At 42.3% G+C, this 25,939-nt stretch overlaps 1 long non-coding RNA gene across 1 annotated transcript in view; it reads left to right on the forward strand.

Moving 5' to 3' along the window:
- Positions 1–208: 208 nt before the first annotated feature.
- Positions 209–25,939, forward strand: part of LOC124723217 — a 420,152-nt gene continuing 394,421 nt past the window's right edge. Inside the window, exon 1 of the long non-coding RNA XR_007006542.1 lies at positions 209–452. This is a non-coding gene — a long non-coding RNA (uncharacterized LOC124723217). The remainder of the gene's footprint in view (positions 453–25,939) is intronic.

A 25,939-nucleotide genomic window follows, 5' to 3' on the forward strand; every position in this document is an offset into this window, starting at 1 on the left:
GTACACCTCGTCGGTTGGTGGTGGCTGCTGACGAGTGGGCTTCCAGCAGGTCTGGCGGCGCCAGAGGCTGCGCGGGCGGCGCGGCGCTGCGCGTTCGATCTGCGCCAGTCTCTGGCACGGCGCCGCGGCCGACAGACGCCTCACACAGCGCCGGCCCGCTGCGCCGCCAGCCGCCAGTCGCCGCCGAAATTCGCCTGCGTCCGTATTTACTCCTGCGCGCGCTCTAGCTTCCGCCGCGCACGGCACTCGGTGGCAGCGCCCGGCGTCCGCGGACTGCTGCGCTTGTGCGGACTTCCGCACTTCGCATTGCTTTGTAGAACCGTGCGCCGTTTTGACACCGCACTTTGTGGAGAATGCGGAAATCAGCGCAACAGTGTCGGTTGGCTGCTTTCTTCAAATGATGGACTACACTGAAGGTGAAAGATGCCTTACGTATTGGCAGCCAACAACACGTTAGTTTTTTGTTGTTTTTTATTTTATTTTATTTTTTATTTATTTAATTTATTTTATTTTTATTTATTTTATTTTATTTTATTTTTTTGTTTTGTAATCAACTTGTTTCACTAGCGATGTACCCATATCATCTTGTGTGAAAATTCGGATGTCAGAAAATCATGTGTCAGAGTGTATTACACTTGTTCGTCTTAATTTTTATATGAACATTTGATGTCGTTATTTATGTAAAATACACATCATAATATTAATTTTTCGTGAACTTTAGTATCTTCTTAAATACTGTAGTATTCCGTTAGCTTGAAAGTTAAATTTAAATAATGAAATCCCGAAAATGACAAAAGATTTTTTAATTCCACACTCCTGCACATTTAGCTTTTAATGGAGCGACCACAGACACACAACAAAGCCCGATAAACTGTATAGTTCACTCTTCATTACTATAAACGTGTGCGGCGTTTACACCGAGGTCCCACCACATTGTCGTACGAACTTGATCGAAATGAAAGGCTTAGTTCATTGAGTAATTTTATAATTGTGAGATTATTCCACACGGACACCGTATTACCGTTACGTTTTACGTTAATTTTTAATGTGTGAAGGGAAATTCTCTGACAGAGTGGAAACCTTGCTATAGTAAGATACACTGTAGCTGACAGCCTAGCATAAATGATCAACACGTTGAGTTAACAAATGAAAGGCTTAGTTCATTGAGTAATTTTATAATTTTGAAATGATTCCACACGGACACCGTATTACTGTTAGGCAATGAGTGGAGCGATTAAACCTGATCAGTTTTACCTCGTAATGCTTTGGTGAATTTTGTGTCAACACTGCCACACCCAATGTATTTACAGCAGACAGCAGTCTGCGTTTCTAACTCTCAAATAACTATTCCCTCGCATTTTTCTAAAAGTGTGACATGTGCAGCAGTTATTCTGACATCATATTAGTAGCATCTAGGAGATCTCTTGACTCAAAAAATTTTCGCTTAAGCACTAAGGTCAATGATGTGGGGCAGTTCTTTATAGGCCACATAGGCCTCCTCTCTGAAACAAGTAACAGGTATGATTCAAAGGTAGATATAGTTTGAGCATAGCTTTCACGGTAGGCTTATTTTTATGGACCAACAGGCTACTGTGGTACTGATTTTAAGAAATATCAGTAGATACGGTAGTGCAGTGCAAGCTCGCAACAAAATTTTGGTACAGTTATTGCAGCGTTTAACATATGAAAGATCAGGTTTTTAATGTAAGGTATTACATTTTTTCATGTCACAGAAAACGCGTTGCACCTACAATGAGTATGCTGATGATCCGAAATGTGCCTATTCTTTCAATAAATTAATGGAAAATGTCTGCATAAAAACTGTAAGTGTTTTGTCAAATAACTTGATTGATTTACTATTTTTATCCAGATAATCAGAACACGATTTAATGGTATGTTTGTTTATACATGTATATGTGTCGCATCCTTCGACATCGTTGTATGGTTTTCCGATTGTTGCTTGTACAATAATTCATGATCCTAAAAAAATTCTAGACGCAATACGTCAGTTCTCGGTCATTCTACCTATGTCGGAGTAAACAAGGATACTTCGTGCCACCAACATACCCAAAAGTTTTGAAGTATAACGAGTAGTTTGTTATTTTTAATGCGAGGGTATGTTAGTAAAAATGTACCGTCTGTAAAGTGCACAATACTATTAACATGTTGCACCAAGTACTCAGCGTCGGAGCTGCTTGTTAAGAACAAATAAACTGCATGTTACGCAGCTGCCGGTAGTCTAACAGAGATTCTTACTAATGGGACGCTATTGTGCATCCTTCGGCAGTTGGCAGTGAGGAAACTAAACGTGGCCACTGTGAGCAATGAAGAGCGATCATATGAACGCGGCGCGTCTATACATAGTGGATTATATTTAGGCGCCGAAGACAAGCTGGCACACCTGCTCCTCTTGTTCTCTCTGTTCATACTCTCAGCCTCTCTCTGTCTAGCAGCCACTAACCGGCCTTAACCGAAACATTCTAATTGCTGCCTACCACGACATATGTCACGTTTTACGTTAGTTTTTAATGTGTGAAGGGCAATTCGCTGATAGAGTGGAGACCTTGCTGTAGTAAGATACACTGTAGCTGACAGGAACACAGAAGTGAAAGACGATGCTGGTGTAGTAAGACAGCAGACTGACCCTCGCGTCTAAAATTTTCTTCACATTTGCCATGTGAGATAGAGAATAGCAGCGAGCACACTTTTTAACAATAACGTTTATTACAGTCAAAAATCGCGTAAATGTTTCTGTGGCTGTACTGGTTATGGCTAGATAATCTTTTTCAACGAGTCTTCGCCTAAAACTGGGTCATAAAAATTCAGTCCTCATGCGAGGCTCCTCGTAGTTGCCTCATTTCATTGTATTATAATTACCTTTATTGTCTCGAAGAACTAAACGGGTTTCACTAAAACATTAAGTCATTTATTACCGAGATCGCAGTCTCCATACATATTTTCACTCAGTGCTGGCGCAGACGGCATATGCAATAAACACAAATCAATGAGCAATTTCTGGATTCCTTAAATAAACACCAACTAGTTAGAGAAAAAGTAAAAAATGTGTTTGAAAGTCAAAATGCTGCTTCAGAGTAAGTGTTTTTGCTTAAATTAGTAGCGAATTAATGTCACATATTTGTTATTGGCAGACATAAGTCAAAAGTAAGCTTTATTAGTGAATCAGTGAAATAATAGGTGCTGACGACATGCAGATAGTTTAAGTAGAATCTCAACTACGAATAACTACGAGATATGTTGAAATATAGTCACCATATGCCAGAATTTAAATTTTCCTCCACATTCACCATATGGATTGTCAGTTTGTTGTTTATAACACAGTTTACAATGACGGCTCTCTACTTAACACACACATTTAATAACTGACTGAAAAGATTACTGTGTCAGCACCAACTGACGGAATTAGGCGTTTTCAGCATTGTGAGATGCATCTGTCTGTGGAGAGCTCAAATTAAAATAGACCCTTTTATCGAAAAATATGTGAAACAGCTCTTAGGAAATGACAGATACCTATCTGGTCACGGACATTGTTTCCCGAAACCAGTCATAGGGATCAAGTAAAAGCATTTCGAAGTATAGGTGGCTTATTGCGATCTCCCGCAGCGGCCTTCAATTGAACAGCAGCTGCAAAGTTCCCAAATATTTAGTATTGATGTAATAATATTACTAAAGAGAAGTTACACGCTTGCTAAATGGCCATGTGAGGAGAGTGTGAACGTGAAAAACAAATGATGCAACAGCGCAATTTTTTAAGTGATTGGACCTGTATTGTGGACGAGATGGGTGGAAACCGCTGTCCAACGAACCTGACTTAGACCTAAATTACTTCAGGCGAAAGCCGGTATGGTCCCCTTCATCGTGCTACAATTGTTCACTTTTTCTAATCCAGAAATGCTGGGGTGGATGGTAGATCGATCGTTAACTTGGCTTTGTTTCAGTAATTCACTTTAACACATATTGTTTCAGCCCCTTTCGGTAGCCAGCCACGACATTTCGCTCTCATAACAAAAATATCGACCAATCTGAAAATAACGACTTACCTTAACCACGCGCTTTTCTGTTCGTACTTAACCGTCGCTGAAAGATAAGGTGTCACAAAAATCGATTATGTGCAGTTCTTTTTAATAAAAAGCGTGTAAGGAAACCGTTTGGAAAACTTTCACAACATATTTCTCACAAACACAAGAAGAAAATATGGTGTACTGACGTGTGCACGGAAACGTTTTATTTTCACGTTGTAATTCATTTTAGAGATTTCTTCAGAGTTCATTGATTCCGGAATACACATAGAAACCGAACGTACGATAATAGAACATGAAACTCAGGGCATAGACTAATATTTTGCTTCGTGATCGCCTAAAACACATACCTAAAACACAACGTACTTCGTCTACGTTGCATCTTCTACTTATTCAAGTGTTAATCTCCGTCGACTGTTGCTAAATAACATATTCCTTGACGGATTAAAAGGAAGAGGTAAATCAGTTGCCTGACCGCCACGCCCTACGGACTTAGCCAATTATAAGCCCTTGTGTGTAGAATCCCGTTATGAGATGCAGAGTGGCATCAACACTGTAGGAGTCAGCGAAAACAAAAGCTATATTTCTAGAATATATCGGCACATGCGGGATTCAGTGAGATGTATGATGCTCGTATAAATGATAAAAGAAAATGTATTTAACATACAAGGTAAATTAGAATTTCATGTTCCTGTGTTATTTCCCTTGATTAAGGTGATACGAAAATTTCTAGAAAAATTTAATGTAATCCATATCGACATTGCGGTTTTGCTCGATATTTGTGGGAGAACTGTGATCTAATATTTTGGTCGTACTTTTCTTGTTGTTGTAGTCTTTACTCCAAAACGTACTCTGCAGCTCTCCGTTCTAGTCTGTACAATGTCAGCCTCTTCATCTCTGCATAACTACTGTAAGCTACATCCATTTCAACCATGCTTATTGTGTTCAAACCTGAATTTCAAGAAATATTAGTAAGTACCTGTTGCTTATCTAATTGTGTGGCGGGAATTATTAACCTCCCGGCCTGGGGCGCTGCATACCTCTGAACCGAAAAATGTTTTCTACTTAAAAGTCGAGGACTTTATCCGTACTGACTTTAAAACTATGCCATCTATCTCATACATGAGTCATCTTAGTTAAATTAGCTGTCCATTAATGTACATTACATATGGAAGGAAGGAACACCAAAGTTTTCCGTCGTATCACAGACGCCGTCATTACGGTCGGGTCTATGTACGATTGAACAGAAAGGCCAAGAAAATCAGCCTTGTCCGTTTCAAAGGCACCATCGCTGCAGTCAAGTGAATAAAATTAGAGAAATCATGCAATATCTAAATCCGGAAGTTAGAACGGGAATTTAAAAGCCGTTCTGAAGTGTATATACCGCCGCGCCACCAGCCGCTGTAGCAAGGTTACATTAACAGTATTTTAAAACCTCATGATTATTATCAATGATTAAATCGTGTATGTCACTCTAGTAAAGATTAAATTTTCAGAACATATACGCTTCATACCTACAGAAATTTACGTCAGGAAAATACAAAGCCGCCCGCAATTACCGAGCGGTTCTAGGCACATCAGTGCGGAACCGCGCTGCTGCTACGGTCGCAGGTTCGAATCCTGCCTCGGGAATGGATGTGTGTGATGTCCTTAGGTTGCTTAGGTTTAAGTAGTTCTAAGTTCTAGGGGACTGATGACTTCAGGAGTTAAGTCTCATAGTGCATAGAGCCATTTGAAACATTTGAAAATACAAGAAGGCGTATGTATCACAGAAAATCGTGTACAATGTAAGTGAATATATACCGAAACGGGGTAAAAGCCGTAGTGAATATCAATAAATTTTTAATTTTTCTAAAAGTTGCCCGGCCCGTTTTAATCACCTTTTTAAGCTTCAGTGAATTATTAGCGGTTGTTGTCCGCGGTGCAAAGGAAATAATTGACCTACTGACCTATGCTGACAGCGTATGATCTTACAATCTTGCATATAAGAACAAACGTTCAAACAGTGGCTCGAATCAGTTAGTTGTAATATTAGTTCGTTCCTAATTGTTAGGCAATTAAACGCTATGACCGACTATTCAGACTTGCTTTCAGCAAACAATACGTAAAAGAATAAACCCAAATTAAAGGTGCAATCCTGGCTAACAATCTGCGAACAGATGCTTAGTGTTCATCATTCATCGCCATTATGTAGTTAACGCTAGAGCCATGGAGAACACGTTACAATCTATTGACAAACCTCGGATGGGCTTAACCCTCGAGAAGAGCGAATTGAAAGGAAATAGGAACACAGTCAGAAAAAATTTTCATCGGTATCAATTGTTCTGTCTTGTATTTAAGCATGTTAAATCATTTGACCATGATATAACATTTTGCTGTAGAACGTAATTACTGTTCCGACTTCCAGAAAGCACCAGTAACAGTGTAGTTGAAGCTAATCTCTGATTTACGTCGATGGCTCTTACTTGCGTGCTGCCAGTTATGAGACACCAAATGGTCACACCAAACGAGTGAACGTAACACTCTCTTTCCCGCAATATAAACGTCTGCTGTACGGAAAACGAAACTACCCACCGAGTTGCATAGCACATTGTTTCATACAGGCGCTGGCTGTCGCCATCATTTGACAGTGATCACACATCATACTGAATCAAATCATTCAGATTTGACATCGGGCTTTACTCACTCTACGAAACTACACAAAACCGCTAAGAAAAACTATCTGAGGGTTTATCTTACACATTTTAAATTCTGAACCCAGAGAATGTTAGTTAAATCGTAACCGTAAGGGGTCACAAGAGAAAAATAAAATCAAACTAAAAGACCAACTGAAGACTGATGGATTGTCATCGCTTTAGTTTGCCTGAGGTGCAGCAGAACATACTGCCTACTAGATCATACAAAAAACACGCATCTTTTAACGGTTGTTTACGATGTACTTAAATTACTTAGAACAACTTTACCTAACCAGTCAGGGTCAACGAAAGAGGTGACGCACTAGTATGAGACAGGACTCGCATTCGTGAGGACGGTGGATTAAATACCTGCCCAGCCAGTCTGATTTAGGTTTTCCGTGGTTTCCCAAAGTCAGTTAAGACAAACGTTGGGATGGTTCCTTTGAAGAGCAGGTTGACAGTTCACTTTCCCATCCTTTGCTAATCTGATTGTGTACTTCGTCTCTGATTACCTCGCCGTTGACAGGACGTAAAGTCTTAGTGTTCCTCTTCCGTTAGGGTCATAACCTCATAAACCTTTGCATAATATTTGCAAACATGAGACGATGTTGATAATGTTGCTATATCCTGTGTAGTATCTCTCGAGAAACACCTACATCTCAAAGATGATGAAGTGGCGAAATGTTATATATTGTCACTCATCGCGCCTCAGACGAATATTTGTATCCCATGTGTTAGATTTACGTCGTTTAAATGCTTAGTTTCCGCACTGGTATATAATGGATCACTTTAAAGTGTCATCATCACAACCCTTCGAATTAAACGATGTGTAAGTTAACAAACAGCTACAGTATATTTTACGTTTGTGCGGTGAGTGGTATAATCTACCTAAATACAAATGTTTTCACTCACACCATAATCCCTGCAATAATCTGCACATTGTATACAATATAAGGTTCCTGTAAATACCAACCCCATTATGATGAGTCTACGCTGCTTCGAGAGCTCGCTAACAAGACAATAAAAAAATTTAAACACGTTTTAAACCGACTGGTTGCGGTTTCCACGCGGATCAACCACTTGTACTTGAGAGGCCGATATGACCATACGTCATGTCTCCACGTGATCAGGAAATGAATACACATGAAGTCACCGAAATTTCAGGGATCAAGCACACAACAGTAATGTGTTTATTCCTTCTCTCCCTGACCTCAACATAGAGACTGATGCGGGCATCTGAGAAAAAAATTTAATCCTTTCTAAGGTAACAACGACTGTAGTTTTTATTATTACACAGTATTGTTTCAAACAGCCTTCATATCTCCCTCGGCAGACTGTTCAGCTTTGGTCGTACGGAGATGCAGTTCGGGTGATGCGTCTGGCGTACGCCAAGCACATAAAGCAAGATCAGAGGAACAGAGAACTGTTTGGTCCAGAGCCAGAGGTTTATGGCTGAGCTGCCAGGTCCACCATGTGTTTATTTACCGCCTGGTTTTTTGGCGGGCTGGAGGAAAGGCCTTTCCTTGGGGTACTCAGTAGCCTAACTCCTGGAAGATTTTAATTTAAATCGTAGAATTCCAGATAGAATCAAAATTCAAAACTTTTAGTGCCTCGTAGTGGTTCCAATGTACCTTCCAGATGCTATTAGTTCATGCTGTTTATAACGAACAGCGTCGGGATAAACGTATTGCTTGTAAGTGGCTAGCTTCAATGTAGGTCATGTTGATCCGCGAAACATGGTATGAGTTCTCAGGTAGTTTCTTAGATTCACTTGTGGCATTAACTATCACCCTAATACGTCTCAGTCAAATTTTGGTCCACGAAAGGACCTCAGTTAGCATAACTGAGAGCAATTCTAGATGCAGACTATCAGCAAATTGTGCAGCGGGCAATTGTGTTGTTGGTCCCAAGCTGTGGAGCTATATACGAAGAGAGCAAATTTCTAGAGCCACTATGTTAAATCATGTTATGTGCTGATGATTTATAACAGTATTTAGTTCGAGAAGCTAAGTTCTATCAGTTACACTAATTAATTGCAAAAACTGCAGCTGAATGTATTATTTGCGAACAAGCTCCAATAAAAGAATTTGTTACACGAGCTGGATGAATTAAGGAACATAACAGTTACCCATATTTCGACGACATTACTCTTTGTTATTGAAGCTAGATGAATCTCATAACCCTTTGCATAACTTATCCTCAACGTTATCTAAGATTGGAAAGACCACAATAATATTTGCATGCTCATTGTTTTAATAATAATAGCAGGGTCACAGGTTGCTAGTTACTATGTGCATTGAAACAAATGGAACAATGGCGGGGGAAATTTTCTTGGAATGCTTTAGTGCAAGTCATAATCATATGATCATTTAGCAGAAGGCGTCGTTGTCTTATGAGAGGCGTCCACCCTGCGCTCCTGAGAAATGGAACCTCGCGAAGTGTATTTCCATTGGCCAGGTCGGGCTGGGCCATGTATCTACCAACAATTACTGATAGACATTGCTGAAAACCAGAGCTAAAACGTAACTCTAAGGGTATCACATGAGGACTACTACAGTTTCAACTGTGAAATAATTACTCTATCACCGCATTCGTCAAAGTTTCCTCTGACCATATTCTCTGACTGCCCAGTTTATGACACTACCACACACCTTTTTTACACATTCATACAACGGGTGTTCGGCCAATGTGTGGTCTGAAATGATAACTTGGGCTTCCTCTTTATATTCTGGTTCAAATGGCTCTGAGCTCTATGGAACTCAACTGCTGTGGTCATAAGTCCCCTAGAACTTAGAACTACTTAAACCTAACTAACCTAGGGACATCACACACATCCATGCCCGAGGCAGGATTCGAACCTGCGACGTAGCGGTCGTGCGGTTCCAGACTGTAGCGCCTTTAACCGCTCGGCCACTCTGGCCGGCTACTTTATATTCTGGACCAGTACAAAAATGCATAATTCACCCTTCAACGTAAAGTATTTATGAAACAACGTCTTGGGGTAAACCGTGAGCTATATTTAAAAATATTTAATTGCCTGCCCGGTGTTCAGACATACAGCCCATGATCAATGGCACATATTCTTTACATCTGTATTACATGACGTGTGTGTGTGTGTGTGTGTGTGTGTGTGTGTGTATTCAAGCATGAAATCTTTATTGTGTGAAAACTGAAGTGATTCTCTCAGATACAAATGTTCTCGCCTGTAAATTTTAGAGCTGTCAAACGCCAACAGCCACACATCTTGCTCGTTTAGCACACTGTTGTGATGGGATGTAAACGTGGAACTGTCTTTTAAAATGTGCTTAGAAGCTGCAAAGCACTCAGCATACTAGATTTTCACATAAAGAAAGCTGATTTTGAGACACTGAAATTATGTAAGGTACTTTGATGAAACTGATACACTGTAAATAATTTCACCAGTAGACTCTAGTTTTTGTACATGTATTTGAATCGCTAAAGTCTTTAGGCAGTGGCATGAATAAATTTTCCCGTAGCGAACTGAGAGCTCCTCAGTTTCCTCCACCTAATCTCCCATGTATAAGTTTATGCTCAGTTAATTCTAATTGGATTGTAATTTTCATTATGAAATACTATCAAATGTTGATCACTACTTAAGTAAAGTAATAACCAGATGTTAGTGTAAAATTATTATAAATTCAAAGTGTAGTGCCTTTATTGCCATTATATCACCGTATGTATACCTCCAAGCGCAGCCCCGATCCAACTGTCGTCACTTCCTTGCCGTCTCATATGCCATCTGAAGTACACTCCCACCATGTCTTGTGCTAACGGACTCATCTCGCGAGATAATAACACAAATTGTTTAATGAACGTACCTGTCAGTTTGATAAAAAAAATGTTCAAATTTGTGTGAAATCTCATGGGACTTAACTGCTAAGGTCATCAGTCCCTGAGCTTACACACTACTTAACTTAACTTACCCTAAGGACAAACACACACACCCATGCCTGAGGAAGGACTCGAACCTCCGCCGGCACCAGCCGCACAGTCCCGGCTCGGGACTCCATATATATATATGGAAATTTGCCATTTTTGCGTCACAGGCTGCAGTCTCCATTATGATGGTCCTGGCTGACTGGCTGACCATCGATCGTTGGGATTTCCATTCGGCCGTGACTCTGTTAGCTCTCTCTCCGCACCAGCCTGTCAACCTTGTTTATAATACCTCCATGTACCATTGATGGAGTGCCACAGCACGGCGCCCACACTTTCTGATAGCGCCGTTCTGACATGTAATGCCACAAGCTCGAAGTATTTGTCTCACCAATAGAATATTTCATAGATGACATGACTGCTGCTGTGTAACCTTTCGTTTCGTATTCATAAAAGAATTCCAGTACTGAGTAATACTTGTTCATCTGAGATCGTACAACTCTGCGAACAATTGGAACAAAAACATTGTCAGGTTCTAATACGGGTGCGGCCCTTCTGCAATACCAAAGATGTACAGACCTATATTACACTTTGGGTCTGTCACTCAGACACGCAGCTGCAAAAGCTTTCGAGATGCGCTTGCAGCGTCATTGTCAAGCGAGCTGTGCGTCCTCTATTTGTTGATATAGGTAGTTTGGGGACTCTACGACTGTGTGAGTGATGTGAAGACGGGGAACATTCCTTATACGTTTATAGGTCCATGGGGTCTCATGTTTTGTGGCAGTGTTTACGCATGTTTTCCTACGGATGCTACTGGTTTTTCGTGTGTTCGTGGGGCAAAATTGCAACAACGTGAACCGTTTTCATTACCAGACGATATATGAGGGGCTGAATCACGAAATTACCTTCTCTTTCCTTATGTGAGCTGATTACCCTGCCTCCGTTGCTCTGTTTCTCATTGTCCTTCGATTTGGAGGAAGCCAGTTCGAATCTCAGTGGTGGAAGAAGTTTCCATCGCCAGTATTTGGCCGGCAATGGGAAGAGAGTTCGCTCCTGATCACCATCCTGGAAAGAGGCAATATGAAACTGTTGCTGGTGATTCATCTATCGCACTAGGACGTTACGTTTGTCGACTCTCAGGGTGCTTTTCGAGGTGAGTGGGCTACATGCTAGCACTTCCCTCTCCAATTATTATCAACAACAACATAAACATGACACTGAAAGTTACAAGCATTTATAACAGTCACCGACACGAAAGAGGAAGAGCTGACACACAAAATTCACCCTTCGAAATGAAAGTTGCCAGTATGCACGTCTAAGAGAAGCCACTGAAGTTCAGACTCTAAGGGGTACCTCAGGCAATAACAGCACACCACTTTACCTCCTCCACTCCCCGTTTGTCTTCCTGTGTTCTGTCAAGCGTCTGTTCTCATTTACTGCTGACTGACTGCCAACTTCAGCTAAATCACCCATCTACACTCCACTGCGTTTCATGGCGTGCATCAGCTCTGGACACGTGTCAGAGATATCTTAATTTATCAGCCTTGTTTGGCTGAATCAAATGAGTGAAGCATTCATGCCACAAGTGTAAGAGCTCCGATGCCCTATCTGATTGACCGATGTATGACATTCCACACTGACTCGGGATGCTGTAAATTCCGAGCTGGCATGGGTCTCACTAACATTTAACGATTGCAAATAAGTGTCTTATCTTATTCAGTGGGCATGCCACATCTTTTGTGCTATACTTAAGGGCTCTTCCTATTTACCCATAAATCACCCCTACATAGGGGAGGGGGATGGATATGCCATGGCGTTTGTATTTTCCATTTTCTTTTTCTCTTTCCACGTGGTACTTTTATGCTGAAGCTGAGTGTAATAGGTGTTCGTGAGACAAAATTGCCATATATGTAATTCAGAAGCAACCCTAGCGTCACCAGGCAGGCTGTGTGTATAAAAATCTTCTATCACGTAAGAATGGCGTCCTGAAGACTTTGGTACACAGAGAATGGAGCATTTGCTGCTTGCATGTGTTAGAGTTGCAGCGTATTTGTGAGGGTTACGGAATGAGGATTGGTGTAGAGGGAAAGCGAGGGGTTGTGCTACTGCTAGAGTTCATCTTATGTACAAATACTATACTCAAACTCTCAGAAGTTTTCTACAAATTGCCCTATCATTTTGGTGAAATGGTAACACGCTTGACTCGTATTTAAGGGGATGGCGTTTCACACCTTTTTGGTCAGCCATATTTAGGTTTTCTGCCGTTTCCCTAATTCGCTAAATGTAAATGTCGGGTGGGTTCGTCTGGAAAGACATCTGACATATTGATCTGCCCCTAACGATCTCGACATCCCGTTAGCCGCCAATATTTCTTCCTTTCTGTACAACACGAACGTTAGCTCACACTTTATACTTCGCACATCTGACATTACCAAACGTCTCTTGCGTAACCTCCAAATCCTCTATCTTCTCCAATAGACTTTTCAGAGACCTACAACGCTTTCTTTTCAGCATAAGATTAATTGCTCCTATTTCCTTTCCCTTCATGTGCAATCTAAATATTACAGGTGTTTAGTTATACCAATTATACCGGACATTGTTCAACTTCGTTACATTGCTTACTGGTGGTTATTATTACTAACAGGAACTGGCACAATGTCCAGCACCTTCTGTACAAGAGGCATTGAAGAGTAGTTACCTATTTCTCATTACTTTTGTGATTTTTCTTTTAACTCTGACATACAGAATTTAAAGTGCATTAAAATATAACTTCAAACACGAGCTCATTTGGAATATAGTCAAGTTTCTTCTCTACGTCTGCTTTATGACATCACAATTACTAATATTCGATATATATTTGATACTAAGAAAGTCCTCGTATGATCGTCTTCCTTTCAGTTACGCATCCCATCCAGGTTAAATCTGAAATAAACCTCGAGCTATGCAATACCTGTAGTAGCTTTTCAACTGTAACTTTAAGGACATCTCCATATGGGTACAGAGGGTCTATACTACAGCCGGTCTTTATAGGCCGTTGCAAACATTCACTACATTTTCTTTTCCATTGTTCCATTATTTCCAGATGATGTACTGCACGTGGAACTATTGTGCTATCTAAGGGGTGGTAAAAATAAAATCTGACCTGAAAATGTTTATAAATTTATAAAATATTTACAGCACATGCTTGAAGTGGTCACTGTTGACGCTGATGCTGCTTTGTGCGTGATTTATCTAACTGTCAATCACGAGCAGCAGCTCTTCCTGACTTATGGCAGCAATGGAGTTTTCAGTGTTTCTCTGGAGCTCTTCCAGTGTGTCCGTGTTATCTGAGTATTCCTGATATTTTAGCTTGCCTCACCGTAAAAAATAACAGGGCGTTTGCTGTTTGTACTGTTTTTACATTCCGATAAAGTATTCAGTCGTGATTTCAAATGATTTCATTGCTATTTGGATTACGTTGTCCCGAAATGGCGAAATCACGTCTCGTTAGAGTTTTATTTTAATCTAGATGTACCTCTGTGATGATACCCAGCAAACGTATAAAACGTAAACTCTATCCGCTGGCCTAGGCTGGATCATCAGTACCGACCGCGCACCGTGTCGGGCGTGAAAATGGCGTCATTAGATGCGCTGTGTAGGACGAGGTGTCAGCACACTGCTCTCCCTGCCGTTTTCTGTTTTCACAACCTGGAGTCGCTAATAATCGCTCTTCAGTTTACATCACGTGGTTGATAGCATCACTTCCTATCATCCCAGAAAGAAAAAAAAAAACCCTTGACAGTACCGGGAATCGCACCCTGGCCTCCATATGACCACTCAGCTACCCAGGGGGACCTAATAAAGCTGTTGGGATGGCGAAGAAAAGTCTGTAGGGTTTCTCTTAGATGATTGTAGCAGCGTCGGTGTGCTTCCTAGCTATACAATCTACGACAGCTGAGATGCTCGCTAAGGGTTTTAGGTCATTCACCCATCTATTAAAATGGTTCAAATGGCTCTGAGCACTATGGGACTTAGCATCTGAGGTCATCAGTCCCCTAGAACTTAGAACTAGTTAAACCTAAGTAACCTAAGGACATCACACACATCCATGCCCGAGGCAGGATTCGAACCTGTGACCGTAGCAGTCGCGCGGTTCCGGGCTGAAGCGCCTAGAACCGCAAGGCCACCATGGCCGGCCCATCTATTACTGTTTAAAGAATTTGATATAATTTTCCGAATTAAGGTTAAATTTACTGGAAAATTTTATTATTGTTTTCTAAAGTTATGTATCATTCTGATGGTGGTGGTAAGTTCCTATGGGCCCAAACTGCTGAGGTCATCAAAATGGCGCTGAGCACTATGCGACTTAACTTCTGAGGTCATCAGTCGCCTAGAACTTAGAACTAGTTAAAGCTACCTAACCTAAGGACATCACACACATCCATGCCCGAGGCAGGATTCGAAACTGCGACTAGAACCGCACGGCCACTCCGGCCGGCTCTGAGGTCATCGGTTCCTAGGATTACACACTACTTAATCTAATTTAAACTAACTTACGCTAGGAACAACACACATAATCATGCCCGAGGGAGGACTCGAACCGCCGACGGGGACAGCCGCTCGAACCGTGGCAAGGCGACTGAGACCGCGCGGCTTATTTTGATGAAGTAGATTTGTCATTAGTGCGTAGTGGCTGATAATGTCTCTGCTGATATTCGTACGGCCTACATTCAAAGACAATATGATTAATATCTCTTACTACAACATTGTCACATTCACAGTAAGCAATATTTCGACGTTTTTTGGTGGAGATGAATGGCGAATGATACTTGATTAAACCTCGTGCGAATTAAGATACTTGCAATTCTATTATTCGTTTTAACAGTCTGTTGCTGAGCGGCGAGCATGTCTCACAACCACGAATGGGACCTGGATTCCATTCCCTGTATTTCCAGCGATTTTTCCTTGGTGGCAGGAACAGAACGGAACGCAGTCAATCACGTGGCGCCATCTAAGGCGAAAGTTTAATGATAATTAGCCACACCAAGACCAGGAAAGGCTATCTTCACTGCATCAAAATGACGCCATATGGTGGTGCAGGATAATATGGTGGCCGGTCATTATGGCATAGCCCTGTGGGGCTGACGCGTCGTTACTTCTTGTTTTCTTTTGGAAGTAGCGATTCGAGAGAATGTTGGGTTGTATTTTAGTCTCCGAAAGTTGTGTATTCTCTCGTTAAGACGCGGAAACGTTTTCTTAGGTGCCTTGCACTAAACCCAATTCGTACTTCTGTTTCTGCATCTGTACAGTGGGTCAACGCAGTGATTAAGACACTATACTCGCATTCGGGAAGGCAGTGATTCAAATTTTCGGCAGCTATCAACATTTAGCTCTTCTAAGATTTCCCTTACATGCTAAAGGTAAATGCAGAGATGGTGCCATTGAAAAGGACACCATGCATTTCGTTCCCCATCATTTCTAAATATGAGCGTGTGCTCAGCCTCTAATGACCTGTTCGTCGATGGAAAATTAAACCTACATTTCTCACTGTTTCTCTTCCACAATATATGGTGGTCAGAAACAGTCTCAAAGGCTTGTAAGGGGGTTTCAGGGTAGGTTATGCTGAGAGACAGCTGTTAAGAAAAGAATTAGGTACGTTGTGCCGTTTCCGAGGTAATTAAAACTGAACTTCACCAATCAGGAGCACGCAAATTCAAGCGGCCCGCCAGATACAATTAATGTCAGTCGTTCTCATAGCGTAGGTGATAGCGCAAGAGACTGCTCAGACTTTGGCTCTGGTTCGATCCTTACAACCGTATCGTCCTCTTTTTGGTCTTACGAAAATAAAAAAAACAAGCGAAGAACTCGATTGGCGACGCCGACCTGGCGGACCGCTTGAATTTGCGCACGCAAAGGCCTAATTGGCTAACCTCAGTTCTGATTAACTCCGAAACGGCGCAACATACAGATATTTTTTCAACAATTATTTCTCTGCACAGCCCACACTGAAATGACCTTATAATCTTTTCTTACTTTTTCTGGCCACTTGGTATATGCAGCACCTTCACATGAAATCGCCACGTGGTTCGGGCGCAACGTGCAGATCGGTGTCCAGATTGCTTCTGTTATTGCAGCTGTCGCCACGGACATATCTGAAATAGGAGACGGCGGATTTGGTCGCCCTCAGCGAGACAACTAACGAGCAGCGCCACGAGGCTGACCGCAGTGGCGGGTATACTGGCAGACACAGGCGCATCGCAGCTGCATTGGGCGTGCTGGCGTTGCCTGATACCAGGATGGACGGCAGCTGTGGCTGACTGATGGAGCGATATGCCGGCCACAGGGGTACACTAGCTGTGCTGCGCTCTCCCACCTGCGGCGTCCTGTACGCAACCGAGCGCAGTGAAAGGGCCGTGGACCGTGCATCGCCTTCAGCATGTGCGTCTTCAACGTCCGCAACGCTCTTCTCAACATCTCTGTCACAGTGTTGATAAAAGTAACATCGTTTGCATCTACAAACATACTTCGCCGGCCTCAGCACAATGCTTGATGAGGACAGTTCTTACCAATACTCAAATTAGCGACTTGCTGCTTTATCCCACTCACGTAACGGGTGAGGGAAAAGTGTCTGTCTGTTTACACTGTACGCCCTCTAATATTTGTTACCTTAACCTTAAATACTGACCTTACGACTTATCTTAGAAGAATGATTAAGGAAAGGCAAACCGGCGTTTCTAGCATTTGTAGACTTAGAGAAAGCTTTTGACAGTGTTGACTGGAATCTCTCTTTCAAATTCTAAAGGTGGCAGGGATAAAATACAGGGAGCGAAAGGCTATTTACAATTTGTACAGAAACCAGATGGCAGTTGTAAGAATTGAAGGGCATGAAAGGGAAGCAGGGGTTGGGAAGGGAGTGAGACAGGGTTGTAACCTCTCCCCGATGTTATTCAATCTATATATTGAGCAATCAGTAAAGGAAACAAAAGAAAAATTCGGAGTAGGTTTTAAAATCCTTGGAGAAGAAATAAAAACTATGAAGTTCGCCGATGACATTGTAATTCTGTCAGAGGCAGCAAAGGACTTGGAAGAGCAGTTGAACGGAATGGACAGTGTCTTGAAGGGAGGATATAAGATTAACATCAACAAAAGCAAAACGAGGATAATGGAATGTAGTCGAATTAAGTCGGGTGATGCTGATGGAATTAGATGAGGAAATGAGACACTTAAAGTAGTAAAGGAGTTTTGATATTTGGGGAGCAAAATAACTGATGATGGTCGAAGTAGAGAGAATATAAAATGTACTGGCAATGGCAAGGAAAGCGTTTCTGGAGACGAGAAATTTGTTAATATCGAGTATAGATTTAAGTGTCAGTAAGTCGTTCCTGAAAGTATTTGTATGGAGTGTAGCCATGTATGGAAGCGAAACATGGACAATAAATAGTTTGGACAAGAAGTGAATAGAAGCTTTCGAAATGTTGTGCTACAGAAGAATGCTGAAGAGTAGATGGGTAGATCACGTAACTAATGAGGAGGTATTGAATAGAATTGGGGAGAAGAGGAGTTTGTGGCACAACTGGACAAGAAGCAGGGACCGGTTGGTAGGACATGTTCTGAGGCATCAAGAATCACAAATTTAGTATTCGAGGGCAGCGTGGAGGGTAAAAATCGTAGAGGGAGACCAAGAGATGAATACACTAAGCAGATTCAGAAGGATGTAGGTTGCAGTAAGTACTGGGAGATGAAGAAGCTTGCACAGGATAGAGTAGCATGGAAAGCTGCATCAAACCAGTCTCAGGACTGAAGACCACGACAACAACAACAACAACAACAACAACCTTAAAATGCTCCTGAACATATTTCGTAAGTAATCTGCCATTTACGGCAGATTATAAAGTGATGTCAAGTCACCGAACTTATAAGAAAATGAATACAAATACTGATCTCAGCAGGCACTACACATTTAATAAACACTGGATGCAAGCATATACAGGGTGTCGCAGGATAAATGAACTATATCCAGCGATATTACATGAACGATCACTCATAACCAAAAAGCGTACCAAATGCGGTCTCTAAAACGAATATCTCAACAGCTAAGAACAATTCTTCATCTTAGATACCGTTATACAGATCTCTTTTGCAAGCTGTTTGTTTCCCATATTTTGAGGTGTGGCAGTACGGACCAAAAAAAAAAATTCCACTAGTCACGGGTGCGAAAGTGCTTACCTTAACAGCTATGAGCACTTGCGCATTTTAGCAACAGTAAGAAACGTCTCTTCTACTGAATAAGTGCTCACAGCTCTTAAGGTATGTAAATTAGAACCCATATTTACCAAACTATTTTTTTCTTGTTTTGATCCATACTACCACCCCTTAATGGTTCAAATGGCTCTGAGCACTATGGGACTCAACTGCTGAGGTCATTAGTCCCCTAGAACTTAGAACTAGTTAAACCTAACTAATCTAAGGACATCACAAACATCCATGCCCGAGGCAGGATTCGAACCTGCGACAGTAGCGGTCTTGCGGTTCCAGACTGCTGCGCCTTAACCGCACGGCCACTTCGGCCGGCTACCACCCCTGAAAGCTTATCTGTTGTTCCGTACTATGGACAACGGTTTCTTTTAATTAGTGCTACTTAGCTTACATCCTGTTGGACTTTTATTCCACAATTTTTGTCTATCTTTAGCTACAAAGTGCTTACAATTAGTTTCGGTATCACACTAGATTCTCTAAACGACTTTCTTCTTTTCGGACTCTGTATTAAGACTGTCTTCTTCTTCCGATACATCTGCTTCTCATCCTGCCTCTTCTTCGTGTTCTTCTTCATCTAGGGGTTGAAACAGAAGATGAATTTTGTCGTCAGAGATATAATATGGTTTTCTAAGAGCAATAAGGTTCCTTAGAAAAACAAAATCATCCTATTAGACAATAAATGATGGCTTAGAACACTTGGAAAAATAACTGATGTTTTGTAGTTCTATGAACCTCGTATTATATCCCCGACAGCACGTGTCCATCAGAAACGAGGGTATCGGCAAGAGTAAACTAGGGCAGTGTGGTAGGACGCTCTTATAACCTATATACATAAATGATATAATGCACTGGGCGAGGAGCAATCTGCGGATGTTTTATGATGACGCTTTGATGTATAGAAGGTGCGGTGAGTAATCGTAGAAGGCTAGGAGACGACGTAAAAAAAATTCTAGTAAGTATGATGAATCATACCTTGCTCTGAATGTAGATAAATGTAAGTTAATTGAGATGACCAGGAAAAACAATCCAATAGTGTTCGAATACCGCATTATAAGTGTACTAGCTGACACACAAATGTTCAAATGTGTGTGAAATCTTATGGGACTTAACTGCTAAGGTCATCAGTCCCTAAGCTTACACACTACTTAACCTAAATTATCCTAAGGACAAACACACACACTCATGCCCGAGGGAGGACTCGAACCTCCGCCGGGACCAGCCGCACAGTCCATGACTGCAGCGCCTCAGCCCGCTTGGCTAATCTCGCGCGGCTAGCTGGCACAGTCACTTCGATTAAATATTTAGACACAACGTTGCATACCGATATGAAACGAAAATAGCACGTAAGGATGGTAGTAGGGAAGGCAAATGGTCGACTTTGTTGCGACCCATTCTTGAGTGGCGCTCGAGTATTCTGGATCCCAACGAATCAGATTAATGGTAGGATTGACAGCAATTCAGAGGCCGACCGGTGTGGCTGAGCGGTTCTAGGCGCTTCAGTCTGGAAGCGCTCGACCGCTACGATCGCAGGTTCAAATCCTGCCTCGGGCATGGATGTGTGTGATGTCCTTAGGTTAGTTAGGTTTAAGTAGTTCTAAGTTCTAGGGGACTGATGACCTCAGATGTTAAGTCCCATAGTGCTCAGAGCCATTTTTTTTAGCAATTCAGAGACGTGCTGATAGATTTGTCACCAGTAAGCCGCGTCGACCCCGGCCCTACCGCACCGCCCTTCACCACGTCGCGCTGCGCAAATCAAAAGGAAGAGATTCCTCACAGTGCGGCGCTTCCGGCATGGACGTCAAACCACGCCGCTTTGCGCAACAACGAACACGTTCCGCGCAGTGTTTGTGCATCAGAGCAATTGGTTCATTCGTGTACGCTCTGTCTGGACAGCATTTTTCGTTCCCAGCTTCATCAACGCGACGCACACAATGGAACATTGCTGCGCAGCTACGAACACTCTGCTCCACTGTGCGCTGTTTTGTCCGGGTCTGCGCAGTTTTGCGCTATTTTGCGCCACCCGTTTGCGCGTGGCGCAGTGCTGCGCGGCGCCTCCGGTGTGGACGCGGCTGTAAGTTCCATCAGCACGTGGTTATTCTGGAGATGATTTGTGAACTGAAATGAAAATCCCTTGAAAGAAGATGTCCTATCTGCGAAACACTATTGAGAAAATTTAGAGAACCGGCATCTGCAACTGATTGCACAACGATCTGCTGCCACGAAAATACATTTCCCGTCTCGTCCACGGAGATAGGAAAAGGGAAATTAGGGCTCTTACTGAAGCCTATAGACAGTTTATTTTCCCTCGCTCTATTAGCGACGGTTCAATCCCGCGTCCAGCCATCCCGATTTAGGTTTTCCGTGATTTCCCTAAATCGCTTCAGGCAAATGCCGGGGTGGTTCCTTTGATAGGGCACGGCCGACTTCCTTCCTCATCCTTGCCTAACCCGATGAGACCTATAACCTCGCTGTTTGGTCTCTTCCCCCAAATCAACTCAACCCAACCAATCTATTGGCGAGTGAAATAGGAAAGGAAATGACAAGTAGTGGTATAGAGGCCTATAGACAATCTGTTTTCCCTCGCTCTATTAGCAACGGTTCAATCCCGCGACCAACCATCCTGATTTAGGTTTTCCGTGATTTCCCTAAATCGCTTCAGGCAAATGCCGGGATGGTTCCTTTGATAGGGCACGGCCGACTTCCTTCCTCATCCTTCCCTAATCCGATGAGCGGAACAAACACTGGTAGCAGTTACTTCTGTAAAATATCTGGGAGTATGCGTGCGGAACGATTTGAAGTGGAATGATCATATAAAATTAATTGTTGGTAAGGGGGGTACCAGGTTGGGAGAGTCCTTAGAAAATGTAGTCCATCAACAAAGGAGGTGGCTTACAAAACACTCGTTCAACCTATACTTGAGTATTGCTCATCAGTGTGGGATCCGTACCGAGTTGGGTTGACAGAGGAGATAGAGAAGATCCAAAGAAGAGCGACACGTTTCGTCACAGGGTTGTTTGGTAAGCGTGATAGCGTTACGGAGATGTTTAGCAATCTCAAGTGGCAGACTCTGCAAGAAAGGCGCTCTGCATCGCGGTGTAGCTTGCTGCCCAGGTTTCTAGAGGGTGCGTTTCTGGATGAGGTATCGAATATATTGCTTCCCCCTACTTATACCTCCCGAGGAGATCACGAATGTAAAATTAGAGACATTCGAGCGCGCACGGAGGCTTTCCGGCGGTCGTTCTTCCCGCGAACCATACGCGACTGGAACAGGAAACGGAGGTAATGACAGTGGCACGTAAAGTGCCCTCCGTCACACACCGGTGGGTGGCTTGCGGAGTATAAATGTAGATATAGATGTAGGTACCTCCGCCATGAACCATGGCTTGCGGAGTACATCTAGTTGTAGATGCAGATGAAAAATAAATGCCAAAAGAATGTAATGAATAAAAAACAACCGATTAAATATATTTCTATAATTACACGCCTGGTATATTTTTGTCCCAGAGGACGCCTAAGTAAACGTTAAAACACGTCAACCAGTTGTAGATGTTCTGACAACGTTAGTGCTTCTTCTGATACTTGCAGACACTTCAACAAGATACATGAAATGTGTCAGCAGCTCCGTATACGAACAACCACCAGCTGAATAAGGGAATGATGACAATGAAAATTTGTGCCGAAATGGGACTCGAACCCGTATTTCTCGCTTTACGTGAGCGGTCGAATTAACCGCTTTGGCTATCCGTGAACGACTCAAGGCCAGATCCCAACTTCTATCTGCCGTCGTCCTACGTCACAACCTATACTCGTACACACCTTATTGGATTCCCGTACAAGCGAGGACACTTTAACTGAAAGTCAGCGGAGAAATACGATATTCTAGTGCCTGTGCTGTTAAGAAGAAAGACGCATTGTTCCTTTGGACATGCATCCCGTCCAGTTTATATATGAAACAAACCTCCACCTACGCAATACCATTAGTAATTTTCGTACTGTACAATCGAGACTATATCTCTTAAGACATTTCCATGTGTGAGCAGAGGGTCTATACAGCATCCTGTCTTTGTTGGCCGTTGCAAACATTTACTATATTTGCTTTTTCTTTGTTTCAGGATTTCTAGATGATGTAGTTGACATGGAACTATTCTGTTCCCTAAAAGGCGCCCAAAATAAAACTGCGCCCGAAAATGTTTATAAATTTATAACCCATTTCAGCGGATGCTTCAATGGTCACTATTGTCTTCGATGTAGGTCTTTGCGTTGCTTATCGAGCTGTAAAACGCGGGCAGAGCTCTGCCTGACGGATGGCACCAATGGGATTTTCAGTGCTTGAATATCCGAAGGAACATTACATAGTTATTCTTAACACCAGAAGCACTGCAGTACTGCAGGAAACATAACAAGATCAAATACCCCTTCTTCAGTTTGAATGATGAGTTTTATTCATCGGCGTATGTACCGAAAGGTTAATCCTTAAAATCCGCACTTTGTAAATACTATAGTAGCAGCTGAACTGTGCGTCACTCCCCTTGGAATACCAATTCTCTATATTTACGCAACAAGGCTGGACGAGAACAATATAGTGTATTTCCAAATAGTTCCGATTAAGATTGCTGAGAATTCCTGGGCTATGGACTAAACTGGCCAGCTTCTTTCCCAATAACGAGTCTCTAAATATGTTCAATGTCATGCCTCCTTGACAAGGACTCCAAGCGGCTGAGCAATGCTTTGCAACTTGTCACTCCAGCGCCTTGTATGTGTTTTCCTTTAAGATGCACTGTACTCTACGGGAGACCTTCTACGTCTTACATTTGCTTTCCTTACTACAACTTGTAATTGTTAGTCGTATATAGAATTGCTTCTTACTATTATATCTAAATATGTAAACAATATGACTGGCTCAAGATGTTCGTCTCTACTGTTGTAATTGAACACTGTTGCTTTCTTTCTTTATGTCAGGAGCATTAGCTTTCATTTACTCACATTGTAAGAGAGCTGCCGTTCATTACACTATGTTATCCAACTTTTTCTGAATTTACGTACGCCCGTATAGTAATGGTACTACCCTGTAGACAGGAGTGTCGACAGCAAACAAGCTGATAGTCCTGTAGGCCCTAACTAAAATTTGTTTAAGCATTTGGGATGTATCTGAGGTCCTAATACACTTCCACGCGGCACAAAATGCAGATTGCTTTTTTGATGAACAATCGCCATCGAGCAAAACGTACTGGGTTATATTAGTAAAAAATTCCACGGTACTCAGTACACGTATCTTCCTTATTAGTCGACGACAGTGCGAAGTGCAGAAAGCCATTAGGAGATCTAAGAAGTAGAGATGAGATACGGAGTGAGTACCAGTCGAATATTCTGGATGCATACTACACAAATAAATGCGCCTCTTTTACATCACGGTAACGGGCGTCCTTCGTTCCCAGTATAGTTTCACGAATATGTCGAGTCTTGAGAAAGGTGGCACTGCCGTCGATTCATACACGTCGACTTGTTCTCCCTTACTGAAGCGTCCAGGAGTGTAAGGCTACTCGTGACTACTTGTTAGTACAGAAATGAGAACACGAGTTGCTGTTGTAAATTAGTGCTGACAATGCGAAATGACCGATTGTCGAGATCAGATGTCCTTTGACGAAAAAGTCTTTTATGAGACTGTGGAAGGGGCAAGACGAAAATTAATTGATGGAAAGTACAGAACGGCAGATGTGTCCCATTACAGGAGGAGTGACATCAGGAATACGTTTCATGCCATAATCCATGCTCCGGACAAAAAACATACAAATTTCGTCCAATGCTAACAAAATAGTTGTATTCTTGTTTATTCGACCTATACCATGAGAAAATATATGTGCTGCGTCAGACGAAAACTGGGCACAGAGAAACGTCACAGTTATATCCCAGCGACGAGAATGAGTGCTATTTCTGTATTCATTTGGTCACAGCAGCTTCCGTTTATAGGTTAACAGTGAGTTGCATAGCTTATCATTCATTTCTGTAATTTATTTCAATAATTAATCACCATTTAAAGATTCCAAGTCATTCTCATGTCATGTTTTCTGGTACTCTTGTTACACAGTCGGTCACGCCTGTGTATATGGCAACGTAATTGTTAGACATTCTCGGAATATATATTAAATGTGAAATAGTAAAGTGATTAATTCTGAGCCGTATTCTACATGAAATCTAAAAGAAATTCCATCTGCACCTGGAGCGTTGCTCGCGTTGGCTAGTTCAAATGGTTCAAATGGCTCTGAGCACTACGGGACTTAACATCTGAGGTCATCAGTCCCCTAGAACTTACAAGGGAACCTCCCCATCGCAACCCCCTCAGATTTAGTTATAAGTTGGCACAGTGGATACGCCTTGAAAAACTGAACACAGATCAATCGAGAAAACAGGAAGAAGTTGTGTGGAACTATGAAAAAAATAAGCAAAATATACAAACTGAATAGTCCATGCGCAAAACATCAAGGACAGTGAGAGCTCAGGAGCGCCGTGGTCCCGTGGTTAGCGTGAACAGCTGCGGAATGAGACGTCCTTGGTTCAAGTCTTCCCTCGAGTGATAAATTTAATTTTTTATTGTCATCAGTTTCTGGGAATGATTATCACATGCACTAGAAAACCAAAACTGGGCAAGGTAGAAGAATCTTTTTACCCATTCGCCAAGTGTACAAGTTAGGTGGGTCGACAACATATTCCTGTCATGTGACGCACATGCCGTCACCAGTGTCGTATAGAATACATCAGACGTGTTTTCCCGTGGAGGAATCGGTTGACCTATAACCTTGCGATCAAATGTTTTCGGTTCCCATTGGAGAGGAACGTCCTTTCGTCTGCTAATCGCACGGTTTTTCGGTGCGGTCGCAAAACGCAGATACTAAACTTATTACAGTAAACAGAGACATCAATGAACGAACGGACAGATCATAACTTTGCGAAAATAAAGAAAGTAAACTTTTCACTCGAGCGAAGACTTGAACCAAGGACCTCTCGTTCCGCAGCTGCTCACGCTAACCACGGGACTATGGCGCTCTGGAGCTCAGATTCTCCATGATGTTGCCTATCTTGCGCATCTACTACTCAGTT

Source organism: Schistocerca piceifrons, chromosome X (genome assembly GCF_021461385.2).
Source record: "Schistocerca piceifrons isolate TAMUIC-IGC-003096 chromosome X, iqSchPice1.1, whole genome shotgun sequence".
Lineage (NCBI taxonomy): Eukaryota > Metazoa > Arthropoda > Insecta > Orthoptera > Acrididae > Schistocerca > Schistocerca piceifrons.